The 13187-nt window shown below is 41.7% G+C and overlaps 1 protein-coding gene across 34 annotated transcripts in view; it reads right to left on the bottom strand.

Moving 5' to 3' along the window:
• The window catches only part of ADGRL2 (adhesion G protein-coupled receptor L2), a 205810-nt gene extending 193723 nt beyond the window's left edge, over positions 1-12087 (bottom strand). For 13 of the 34 annotated variants that reach the window (XR_011258140.1, XR_011258142.1, XM_069595857.1 and 10 more), the window contains exon 1: positions 10146-11066. The gene's annotated coding sequence lies outside the window, so the exon portion shown is untranslated. Of the gene's footprint in view, positions 1-8334; positions 8466-9544; positions 9581-10043; positions 11146-11363; positions 11579-11675 lie in introns of those variants that run through there. The other 21 variants (XR_011258141.1, XM_069595711.1, XM_069595825.1 and 18 more) reach the window with 10 other exon arrangements.
• Between the last annotated feature and the right edge of the window lie 1100 nt (positions 12088-13187).

Below are 13187 nucleotides of genomic sequence, written 5' to 3'. Positions count from 1 at the left end.
AGAAAAAGTAAAAAGTATATCTGTAATCTGTAAATACAGAAAATTATAAAAACCTGGCATTTATTACTGTAAATTTCACTAGAATTTGCCTAATCTCAAAATGCTTTATTTTCCTTAGAATAATTTTTCTCAAACAAAAATAATGTTAATATCATTTTCAAAAGGGAAATGATCAATTTATACTGCCTTGATTATTTTATCTCATATGCAAGCTCCCTCTACAGGTAATAACAAAGGTTGGCAAAAATATTTGAAACATGTAGGCAATTGTGTGGTAAAGATGCAGAACATAATTGTATAAGAATACTATTATTTAGCATTGTTCCTCCTCCTTACCAATTACTTGATAAATAACTGCTCCTGAAAATCTGTGATTCAGTATGATTACTCTTGCCCATCATCTTGTTTAAGAACACAGCTAGAGCAGTCAGGATACACAAACTTTTCATATTTCACCCAGAGTTACTCTCACAGTATATTTCAAGGAAAAGAAAGCATTACCTTGCTTACACAGCACCAGTGTGAAACTAGTAATTCACCCAAACCAAAGCTGCCCAAGACGTTTACCTGGTGCATCTACTGAACGCAAAGAAAGCAATCAAAAGTGGCTTCTTAGGACTGATTCACAATCACAGACAAAAAATCATATTTAAACGACTACAGTAACAACCACATTTTCTTTTTACTTAGAATAACTCATAAATTTAACCCAGAGAATATCTTCTTTTGGAAACTAAATGTATTTTCATTAATTCAATACAAATAAAGAAAAAGAAATTGCTTTCCAAAATGTTTTTATCTCTCCATAATATCTTTTTTAGAATCTGTTTTAGATTTCTGTTTACACATTCTCCTTTTTTGCCATGTTCCTTTGCCCAGGTATACGGAGATAAGATGGATCCTTGTCAATGAAGAAAAAAAAAGCCAGGTTAAAAACCATTTCAAATTCATGGGGCAAGGTGTTGCCAAAAAAACGTTTCATTTTGATTCCTCTCTCCTTTAAGGTTTTTGGCATATCCCACCTTTATAAGGTATAAGCAGTTATTGTAAATTTGATGCAAATTGTTTGACTTACCTATAAATGAACTGACAAGCTTATCAAAAGTGATTTTTTTAAAACTAAGATTATTAAACAAAATATTATGAAAGATATGCTAGCTTTCATGCTAAAACATACAGATATATACAGATATCAATTACATTTCTTTTTTCCAATTAAAAAAGAAAATAAGGATAATAGGAAGAGCAACTTATAATAAGCAGAGTTTTTAGTGAGATTTTTGCTTAACAGAAAGAAATAAAATTTTGCTTCACTTATATTTTTAAATATTCAGACTGCAGACCTAGTTTAAAATCAAAGGCAATATAAAAAGTGGGTTCCAAAGGCTATGGGTGACAAAGCATTTGCAGCAGAAAAAAACAAAGGGAGGGGCCTTCCCCATATTATACCTCATCGAGAGCACTATCAAGAGAAAGTACCTAAATAGTAAAAATCTTTCATACAGCAGGCAGAACTTGGAGAAGGACAACACAACTGTGTCCTTAGTAAAGGTGAAAATATCAAGGATATTATAATTTTAGTATAATTTTTATTTGCTGATGCATATGAAGCAAAAATCAAGTGTTTTAGGATTACGCCCATTTTTTTCAAGATGGAACAACAAGATATGTAAAATGGATCAATTCTTCATTCAATACATTACACCTTTATCAAATTCTATGAAAATATGTGCAATCATTGGGATATAGGTACATAAGCTTACCTCATCAAAATTAATGATTCTCAAGCTGTCTTGAACATTTTAAACCATATAAAAGTCAAGAATTTTAAGGTTTAAAATACACCATAAGCATCCTGAGATTAAAAAAATGAGTGAAGAAAATGCTATATAAAAAAGGCGTTCTGTAAAACCTAATCAATAACAACAATAGTAAACAATAAAAAATGGTAGGTTTTAAAGCACAGGAATAAAATTTCTGCAAGGAAGGTACCAGTAGAATAAAAAAATAAAAATTCCAAGAAGAAATCCTTGCTACTAAGTAAAGACAGGGAAAATAGTTTTCAACATGATTTTTTTTATGTAGTAACTTGTAGTTGACAGTTAAGTAAATATAGATCTACATAAAACAGAAATAATATATCAACTAAAGACCTTATCGAAAATCTTATAAACTTACCCATTACGTGAAGAAATGATGTCACAGTATTTAATTTTAAGAATAAATGATTAAAATTAAAGCTTATTTTATAAACAAACCAGAAAGAATTCTCTTTTTCCTCTCTCTACAGATAGACCCTACTTACTATCCTCTACTAGGGAAAGCATGAGTCAAGGTCACGTAGACGCCTCCCCCCCCCAACAGCCAAGAACCATCTTTGACAGTAACTGGGGTTAGATTATTCCCTCACCTAAATCCAGTGCAATAATCTGTTTGGGGTGTGGACTGACGTAAAAACACCTGCAAAATGAGGCAAAGTGTGCATAGCACAAGAATTTAATGGTCCAAAGGCAGGAAATACCTTTGAGAACAAAACATAGATCAAGTAAGTCATATCATTTTCAAAGTCAGTTTAAAAACAGATATCTCAATCATTTTACATTTTAAACTTGCCTCTGTGCTGATTTTTAGCCAATAACCATCGATCAACACTGATGTATACAAAGAAACACAAGGGAAAATGTATGCTTATGTACCTGCATGTTGGTATATATTTGACCAAGAAAGGATTTAGAGTATTATCTAGTAACTGAAAGAACAAAATTAAATCCTTCCTCTTTTATTATATATCTCACAATGCACTCTTCTTTGCTACTACAATGACTAAAGTTTTTGTTTTTCATCCAGAAAAAGATACAGGGTTGTATCTGGTTTTGTTCTAACAAAGTAATATGTGACTGAGTTGATCTGAGTCTAAAGTCAACCATTTTTTCAACAACTTCTCTCCCTCACATTCAAAACTGTTTTTATCTGTGTTCTTTCCACAGCTACCTGATGAAAAAAATTTCAAAGTTACTTTATGCATCTTAAAACAGAATTAAGATCTGATTATTTCAGGAAGTTAGCTTCTGTTCAACCTGCCTCTTTTTAATCTGGCATTTCTATGTTTATAAAGTACTGAATCTATCCTTTAAAAAGTCTCCCAAAGAATTTTCAGCTTTAAGTAGGCTTCCTTTAAGGAACTCATTTTGAAATATTGAAATTCAAAGATTAAGGTGTAATCCCTGGGTGTGAATTTTAATGTTTATAATGGACTCCTCACAGATTGGAAAAAATCAATGGCAAGACCAACAAGGGGCCCGTTTTGCTCAGCATACGTTTTCTTGTCAGGTCGTGATTAATGCTGTGCTCTGTAGAGGGAGACATTACATCCGGGCTGAAACAGTCCTAAATTTTACCCTCAGGCAGAAATCTGATTTAAACATCTCTATTTAAAGTGACATTTGTCCTCCCTTTTCAACTGATTTCCCCAGAAATTCCAGGAAGTTGACTTCATGACCTAAAACCACCAGGTGGCTGTGAAGAGCAGTTGTGCCTGTCCTTGCACTTCAGTAAATCTGGGTGCCAGAATGAATCCAGGTGGTAATAAAACAGGTGCCCAGCTACTGCTCAGATGAATCCCATGCCACTTTACTGCTACAAGAATTTAAGACTTAGAGTTCAGTGGAATTCTGGAGCCACTAAATATTTTGAATATGTGTTTCTTTGGCTGATAACAACCTAGCTATTACTACTGATGGACTAGTGTCTTTTGATTCATAAAATTACATCTGATTGTCCACTACAATGATTTGAAATATCAACGGATTACAAATTCTAGAAATCCAGAAAAGCAACAATGTCATGGAATAGCTTCCATTAAAAAAAAAAAGGGAAAGCAAACAGAAAAAATGTTCCCATAACGAAAGTCCCCAAGTAAACAAGATGTATGTGTATACAAACAGGCGCCAATATTCTTACACTGTGAAACATGGTAACTTTTGATATTATTAAGCAATTTAGACACTGCTAGTAAGTTCCTACTAACCAAGGTAATCTAATTTCTATTGCTTTTCAAAGTAAATTGATTTTTTTTTCTTTTAGCCGTCTGGTAATTGAACAAATTTATACAACTGTGATGGGATTTTACTTACCACCACACAATGCATAAAATCCTTTACAAAGACAAACTATATTACTTTATAAAACTGCATTTTTGTTGTAATTAAACAAATTGTATTTAAACTTGCTCTGTGTTTCCAAAGCAAGCAATAGCATTTTGCTAGAAGCTACACTTTACTTGCAGGTGTTAAGAGGTTTCTTCATTTGCTCTACCTTTTTTGAAAGATAATTTTTATTTACAAAACCCAAGAATTTTTCTGGTAAAAATAGCTTTTAAAAAACTGTGGGTAAGAATCTATTGGAAAATGTCAATTACTGCCTACATTTAGTACATCAGATAAATGACCTAAAATTGTCTTTTTAATAATTTTTATCATTTAGGACTTTTTCTTACATTACACCAGGATCCACTTAAAAAATACCTACTTACATCAAAACAGCATTTAAGGGATTTTCATAATTTATGCGTGCGTGCCTACTCAGTTGCTCTTTTGTGTCTGACCCTGTGACCCCATGGGCGCCCCATCAACTGTAACTCAGCAGGCTTCTCTGTCCGCGGAATTCTCCAGCCAAGAATACTGGAGTGGGTAAACTATGCCCTTCTCCAGGGGATCTTCCCAACCCAGGGATGGAACTCAGGTTTCCTGCACTGCAGGTGGATTCTTTACCATCTGAACCATCAGGGAAGCCCTCAAAATTCATAACATATAATTAGCAAAACCTACATATTAAACTTAATACCACATTGAAGTCTTGAATAAAATTTAGGAATCAGATCCTAGTTGTAGTTACTCCTTTAAAAGTTATCACATCAGGTCAAGAAAAATGATATTATTTTAATATTTAATTCCATAATTCTAATAAGAGTAACTATCTCTAAATTAATAAATGTCCTTATCTTTTTTCCGAAAGCATTAAAAAATAATAATAACCACTACTTCACCCATCTTAGGTAGCAAAAAGATTTTAATAAGTTTCAATCTTTCTGATAACATTAAGTCTAATTATAGTAATCCAGATGATTAAATACTTTTCAACCTTTCAACCTTTCTTGATTCAAATAATTCAATCAATAAGTATTTGAAGAGATGAATATTTGTGTGGGTCTATAGACTAGTGTTATATAAGAATTTAATGAAGCTACGATTTTAGTCTATCTTCAAAATAGAAATGCTTTCGTCTTTCTTGTAAACAAAATCTGTATCTGTTAAGGTAATGTGAACTAATACTTAAACAAATTATCTTAGTAATTGATATGACCAAAACAGGATTTTAAGTCCTTTCCAGGTCTAGTAGCTAAAGTTATTGTTTTTAAATAGCAATCCTATAGGACACTAAATTCTTCAAATTTCCAAAACTAAATCTATATGCAGTTAATCTGTACAAGTGGTATGGATTCTATTAACATGAGAACAGATTTCTACCAGGTAGGGTTCGGTTCATTCCTTAAAAAATAGACTGTAAAACTCTCTTCATTTCATACTACACTTGTCAGTAAATTTAGCGTTATTGAGTATTTATTCACAAAAGTTAGGTCAAGTAAATATTTTGATAGAAAATAGAGCAATAACATTTTATCACTATGGTGTGCTTCTAGTGATCTTCTGACCTTTCCAACATTTGTCTTAACTCACATATTCCTATATTACTTAAGACATTAAAATATTTTAAAAATTATTAAAGCTCAAATAAAGCTTTAATAATGATCACAAAGCTCAAATAATGATCAAAGTTCTAACCCTAAGTAAACCTGGCTTTTAAAGTGATCCTCTTGCTAATTTTAAGAAAGGAAACGCCCAGAAGCTTGGTGTTAACATTTCTGCTCATTGTGAAAAGTGTAGCAATAAAAACCCCAACTGTTTTTCTTAAATTAAGACTTAAAAGTACTCCATGTGAGATCTGTATATTTATACTAGTTTTTACAACATCTGTAAGTTTTGTTGTCTGTTTTTGATATTAGTCCACTAATAAAGCATAGAATCAAAAGCCTGGAAAAATTATATTTATTGGAAATCTTCAAGTCCAAACCTCAAGTAATTGGTTTGTTCTACCCCACATGAGTCAATATTCTGATTTCCCCAACTACCTGCTCCCAGAGCTATCTGCATTTCTAAATTTGTTTTCTGTTGCCAACACATAGGAACTCAGTGATTGAAAATGGCAGCTGAAGTGCTTCTACAACACATTAATTTTTCTCTAAGTAGTCCAATTTTGTCATCTAAATGTTGAAAACTCTTTTCACTGCATTTTACACCTTTAGAGATTTGTTGAATTCAGGCTCACCATCATATAAAATGAAGAGCAATGTTTTCAAGACAATTTTTAGATTATCACTAATAGCTTTAAAGGATAATGTGTTTTCTTTATAGCACTCTGCATTCAAAGCAGACTAGTTAACAGCAACTTAAGTGCAATAATAGCAATTACATCAATGTGGGCTTTTTTACCTCAAAAGTACTTCGCAGACAATTGAAGAGATCAGATAAATAAACTATCATAAAATGATTTCAGGTTAATAATATACAATTTGAATGCCACTAAAAAAAATTTCATCGTAATCTGAAAAAAAATCCTATTTCACTGAAGACTTACAGTATTATTAGGTGATTAATAGTTATTTTTCTCTCCAAAACTTTTTATTAATTTTCACTTTTAAAAGGAAAATAAGGACTTCTGAATGTGTCCTTTTTGAAAAAAAAAAAAAAAAAAGCCCCATCTGATGAAGGGGTATCAGTTCATGTTCAAAATCAACCAACCATCAAAGGTAGAACTATAACAGATATGTGCTTACAAACCTCCAAACCATCCCTGAGATTTATTTTCATCTTAAAACTAGGTTTTAGAAAATCTAAAGCTAAATAAATAAAACCAATATTTCCCCAGAAGTTGAAGATAATAGTTCTCCCTTGGCCCATCTGCTTGCCATAAAATAACCCAAATGACCTAAGTACCTGTTATTTATTTCTTTATTCACGGATATTGAGTTGTTTCAAAAATTCAGAGAACATATTTCTCTGTAAGTGCAAAAAAAGCCATTAGTATATGCTATATACATATGAAGGAAAATCTCTAAGCTGACTTCCAGAGTTTACTATTCAATAAAATACAAAAAATTGAAACAAATCAATATTTAAGCAATTATCTCCATATACAATTCATGAAAAATCTGAGTATCACTTCAAAATCTTTTTCAAACTTATACTTGGAACAGAAGTTGCACTAACCAAGTTTATGTTGCTTTTAATACTCAAAACTCTCTACGGACTTTTTTAACCTATAAATTTAGCAAGTGTATTAAAGTTTCCTGAGTATACAAATGAGTGTCCTTTCATCACAAGGTTCTATTGCTATATACATTAATTAAAAGACTTTCTCAGCCATTTTGCTAATATAACAAAGTGCAGACCTTAGAAAAGTATTAAGTTAACAGGAAAAGCTTTCTCACTCTCTCTTCCACTGAAGGGACCCCAAAAGACAGGCAACAGTGACTCTCATAAAATAAAAGGTCACTCTTTTTCTAGGAACAAACCATTTATCAATAGAAAATAATTGTCTTTCCATTTGCAAGGGCTCCACAGCAACAGACAATGTTTTTAGCTCACATAATTACAAAACAGTAAAAGTTCAGAAACACAGCCTGAATCCACCTCCCTATTTTTACCCTTTACAATTCTCATTGCCCTTTGGGCCTCCACTTGGAAGCAAATGGAAGACAGGCTGAAGTTTTCTCAATTGAGCTGAAGCTAAGAAACCTTTGATATGCTAATAGTCCCCTTCAAACGGTAAGAATTCACACTTGCATTAATTCAAACAATTTGTGCAGAATGATGTGAAATGGCACCTCTTTTAGAAGCAAGCAACAAAAGGAGAGAATCGGAATGTCTGAAGAAACTGAACAACAGAACATTTGTTCTGCAGCATTCTATCATGCATAAACGTGCTGGAGGACGGAGCCGAGGGACCACAAAAAGTTCCACAACACACCTGAACAGAAGTATATTTTCTTATAAAGGGTTTCTCAAGTATTACAAAGATACTAAATTTAAGTTACAAAGTTACCCTTTACCTAGGTCAAGAGTCCCATCACAACTGGGGATGTTGCCAAAGACACCAACCCAAACCATTCGATTTTTCTGCTATGGAGGCAGATTGCCTCCTTGGTGCCCATCTTTTAAGGTCTGCCCAAGATCAAACTTGATTTAATAAACGACATCCCAACAGGCAATTATTTACCAAACGGATGTGACTTTTCCTCATTGTGTAACTCTTGAGTTGAGCAAAGACCAAACTCGGTGGGGCCCGTTCCAGACACAAACATTGACAGGAAAATGAATGGACCAACCATGTCCGTTAAATGTACGCCTCTGAAAGAGAGAAGTACACAACGTGTAAAGAATGCAGAAGAAAATTTAAGAATTGGGGGCGGGGCGCGGAGGAGAGTGCCTAAGAACCTGGCCTTTGTAACGGGAACCATATGGTTGGTGGCTGCGGCTCAGACGCTCCCAGGCTGCTCGGAGAAGCTGCTAAGCAGCCTGACACCTTTCAAGAAACAGGAGGAAAACATTTCCTCGGTCTGAATCTGAGACAAAACAGTTTGCATCGGGAAGAACGGAATGAGGGGGCCAGCGAAGGGGGAAAGGATGGGGGGGGGGGAGGCGGGGGAGGAGTCCATAGAAGGTGGGGAAAGGAGATGGACACCGCAGGACTTGTCCCTCCAACTATGCTTTCAGAGGATAGATTGAGTAGGGGATTAAAAAAATATATTTAGGGATAAAGAAAACCGTGCCTTAGCAGCCGCTCATTGCCGCTTTGGCACAGAATAAAGCTTCCAACGATTTCTCCTAACCCAAGCCCCGTAGTTTGGCGAAAGGAACAAACTTTCTAGATTCCTAGCGAAGGAGTCTTGCAGGAGTGCCTCCCCACTGCTGAGGCACTTCTGTCGCTCCCCTCTCCCTCGCCTCTCCACAGGAGAGCCGGGTGGCCCCAGCCAAGCAAGGAGCCCACGCTCGTTTAAGGGAGCGGGGAGTGGGGGACGTGGGGGGGGGGTCTCCCTTGCCTCGCGCCCCTCCCACGCCTTTCCCCCCTCAGCTCCCCACCCGGCACCCTGGTCCCACAAGCCAGGCTTCCAGAAGTTCACAGCCCCAGCGTAAAGCCCAGAAGCCCACACCCCGTAACTTCGCCCTCAGGCCCAGCGCAGCCCGCTGCTGCCCTCTCACTGCGGGTGCGGGAGGCACTTGGCCTTCCTGGGGCCCGTTGGGTTCTCGGCCCCGCCGCCCGCCCGGCCCCGCCGCCCTTAATCGTTGCCAGCCCCCGTGCCGGCCTGGCCACATCTGGCTGCGCTTTGCTGTCATCCTCGCCTCTCCACACCACCTAACCACCGACAAAAAGAAACAACCACCCACAACAACTCATCCCATCGGCCCCTCACCCCCCGCCCACTTGCCCCGAACTCGCTCCCAGCGTTCGGCCTCCCGGCTTCACTCACAGCCCCGGACGGATCTGCAAGTAGGAGGGGCGGGGGGCACAGGGGCGAGCTCCCCGCCGGGGCCTCCCGGGTCCACTCACAGCCCCGGACGGATCTGCAAGTAGGAGGGGCGGGGGAGGGGGGACAGGGACGAGCTCCCCGCCGGGCCTCCGGCGGGGGCGCGCCCCACTTTCTGCCTCCCCAAACAGGCTGTGAAAGAGCGAACGGCACCTTCTCACCAAGGCTCTCAGTAAATCAAAAAACACTCCACTATCCCCCCCGAGTCCCCTGCAACTAGGCTGTAACCAAGAGGACTTCACGACACTGGCAGGGCGAAGCAGCAGCAGGCTGGACAGGAAGGGGAGTTCTGCGGATCGATTTCCGAGGAGGGGGAGGTGGAGGTGGGGGCGAGTGGCCCGAGCCCGCGCTGTTCTCCCTCTTGGCCCCGCCGAACTTTAATAGCGGAGCCCCAACTCACCCTCGACTCCCTACACCTCCAGCATCCACCCCTGTGCGGGAGGCGCAAAGCAAACAGGTCTCCGAAGCACAGAGGCACATTGTTCGCTCCCGCGGCTCTTACCTCGGTCTGCGAGCGCGCCCCGGGGGCGGGCCGTCTGGCGCAGGGGCCGCACGGGGAGAGGCGCAGAGGGCTGCGGCCCCCGGGCCGGCGAGGGCCGAGGCCGGCCGCCGAGTCCGCGCGGGAGGCAGCGCCGCGACTCGCCGGCCGGACGCAGCGCCGCGGCTCGGCTCGTCCTCCTGCTTGGCCGCCGCCGCCGCCGCCGCCGCCGCCTCCTCCTCCTCCAGCCAAGCAGCCAGCGCCGGGCGGCTCCTGGGGTTAGGTCAACATTTTCCTGCAGTTTCCCACACACCGCTCCGCGAGAGGGGTATTTGGCACACGCGCGCGCGCGCCCCCAGACCGCACGCTCCTTTAGAAAGATCAGAAATTCGGGAAGCGGAGCGAAAGGGGTGACGGAGGAAAGAACACGACAGAGGTGCGCAGACTTGAGTGTCCCCCTCCGAGCGGCAGACGCGGGAGGGGCGAGCAGACGCCGGCGGCGCGAGGCCAACTCAGTTCGTCAGGCGAAACCACTCAGCCCGCCGTCCGCGCCGGCCGAGCCGGCATCCTCGAGCCGACCCTGCGGCCTGGGGAGGGAGACGGCAGCGGCCCCTCCTCACATTTCGGGTCCCTGGGCCGAGGTGGAACGGTGACCGCTGCACCCCCCGCCAAGACTGGCTGAAGGCGAGGACTGGGGCTTGGGGAAGCGGGGAGGTGTAGGGACGAGTCACGCCAGCAACGGAGGGGAGGTTCCCCCCCCCCGCCTCCCGATTCCGACGATCCCGAGGAATTCTCCGGTAAGCTCCCGATTTCGCTCCGGTACCTCTGCGTGTGTGTGTGAGAGAAGAGAGAGAGGGAGAGAGAGGGAGCGAGACGGGGGAGCGCGAAGTCCTGACACAGACTCTCCGCGAGGTCTGAACTGGAGTCACCTCCAGCCTCCTCCTCCTCCTCCTCCTCGGCCTCCTCCTCCTTCACCCCAAATCCCCACCTCCTCAGCCCCGCGAGTTCGGCTAATCATATAAACATATTAGCGTGTACAGCGACAAAGGATAAATCTCTCCCTCCTGATTTTTCAAGCAAAGGGCTCAGGCAAACTCAAAAGATTACAGGCTGCTAAGTACAAAACGTGGAGCAGATAATCTATAACTCATTGCCGCCCAATAGCCATTTTCCACTCCATTTGAGCAGCTGCGGCGGTGGTGCACCCGAGCAAGGGGGAGGGGAGCGAAAGGGGACACTTACGGGCTCGAGAGGTTCGGGTGGCGGCGGCGGTGGCCCAGCAGCCGCCCGAGAACTGCCCGGCCCCTGCTCCGCCGGCCCGGCGGCCGCAGGGCTGTCCGGGCGGCGGCGGCGGCGGCGGCGGCGGCGGCGGCGGCGAGGGACGCGCGCGCACGGACGCGGAACGCGCCCCGGAGGCGGCCAGTGGTGGCTAGCGCCCCTCCTTTCCCCTCCCCGTCGACTCGCCCTCCCCTCGGTCCCCGGGCTCCGCATTCAGTCCACCCCCCACCGCCCCTCCGCATCAACACACCCATTCCAGGCCGATCCCCCACCTACCCAAACTCCACTCACTGCGCGCTCGATCCTCCGCGCGCTCCTGCAGCGCGCGCTGTCCATCCTGTCTACACACACGCACTTTAAAAACATTTATTTTATTTCTGGAACGGGGTGAAAGGTATTCGGGAGACCGCGAAACTCCGGCCTCCGAGGCGGGGCGCTGGGGGCTGGCCTGCAGCTCGGGGGGGTGGTCCCCTCCCCTCTTCCCTCCAGGCTTGGGAGCTCTCTCCTTGCCTGCACTTCTGAGAGGCGCCCAGGATGCGTCTTTTACCCACCCCGTCTCCAGGTTTTCTCTTTTCTCCGCGCAGCGAGCCGGAGGCCCCGAAACTTTTAGTTTCCGCGGCCCTCCTTTTGTGTGACTGTTCGGAGGAGAAAGAACGTCTGTTCTCATCGGCTGCCTCCGTCCGGCTGCGGCGCGCGGGGGACGCTCCAGGGTTAATGCGTCTTTGATACCTGAGATTTCCGGCTGGCTTGTTAATGAAAGTTACATTTTTTTTTAATTGCGATGACTTTTTCTTTGTAGTTACAGAGAGCTAGCCAAACTTTGACTTTATTGACTGTATTTCACAAGAGCGTTTTGTTTGTTTTTGATTAAACCCACCAGGATAAGCAAAGGAAGCAAAGGAGACTACAAGGCTCTTTTCTCGCAAGTGCATTCATCGCGCTATTTAGGTCTGTTTCCCTCATTTCCTTACATTGAAACTGCGTTTGCTCTTGTCCTCTGACCACACTTCCTTGCACCTCTCTGCTGGTAGTGTCAGCAAACAGCCAGGCAGCGCCTACGATGGACCCAAACTGAAGAGAACAGACCACGACGGAGAAAATTGTGCTTGAAAAATATTTGAAACCCACTTGTGTCCTTTGCATACGAATAAAAACAAACCTGGATTTTTTTTTTAATTACGAAATTTCTGAACTGAAAGTGACTACATTTTCTGATGTATTTCGAAATCACTGTTTATGCTAATGAATGCAGACATCAATTAAAGAAGCATGTTTTCATTGGTTTTCAGGAAAAACTGATATTCCAAGATTTAAAACCTCTAGAATAGAATGAAACTTGAGATTCTTTGCTTTCAGAAACAATATATACTGTGTGTTGCTGTGGGTATGCTGCAGTCATACTTCAGAAATCATTTCAAATAACAGTGTTATTAAAATGTCAACAGCAGATTTTTCAAAAGACATGAAGGCTAAATACCTATATTTTGTCACAAAGCCAGATATTTGTAGTACTAAAGTAAATACAACTATTGGTCAAGTTTTCTCTCAACTTGTAAAAAATCAAGTTAAAAGTACATATGTGTAAATAGCTGAAACATGCTCTTTTGGTTGATTCATTTTCATTTTCTCAGATTCAAACAAGAATCCTTGATGATCAATTTTTTTTCTACTCATGTTTTAATATTCTCACCAATATTAAAGATAAGAGGAGCCACTTAGAGCATTGGTGCTTTAAACTACATAAACACTTCTATTTGCATAACATAATTCAAATATTATTGATGCAGG

Source organism: Ovis canadensis, chromosome 1 (genome assembly GCF_042477335.2).
Source record: "Ovis canadensis isolate MfBH-ARS-UI-01 breed Bighorn chromosome 1, ARS-UI_OviCan_v2, whole genome shotgun sequence".
NCBI lineage: Eukaryota > Metazoa > Chordata > Mammalia > Artiodactyla > Bovidae > Ovis > Ovis canadensis.
Note: the sequence above shows the minus strand (reverse complement) of the source record. Positions and strands in the feature narration are given on the sequence as shown.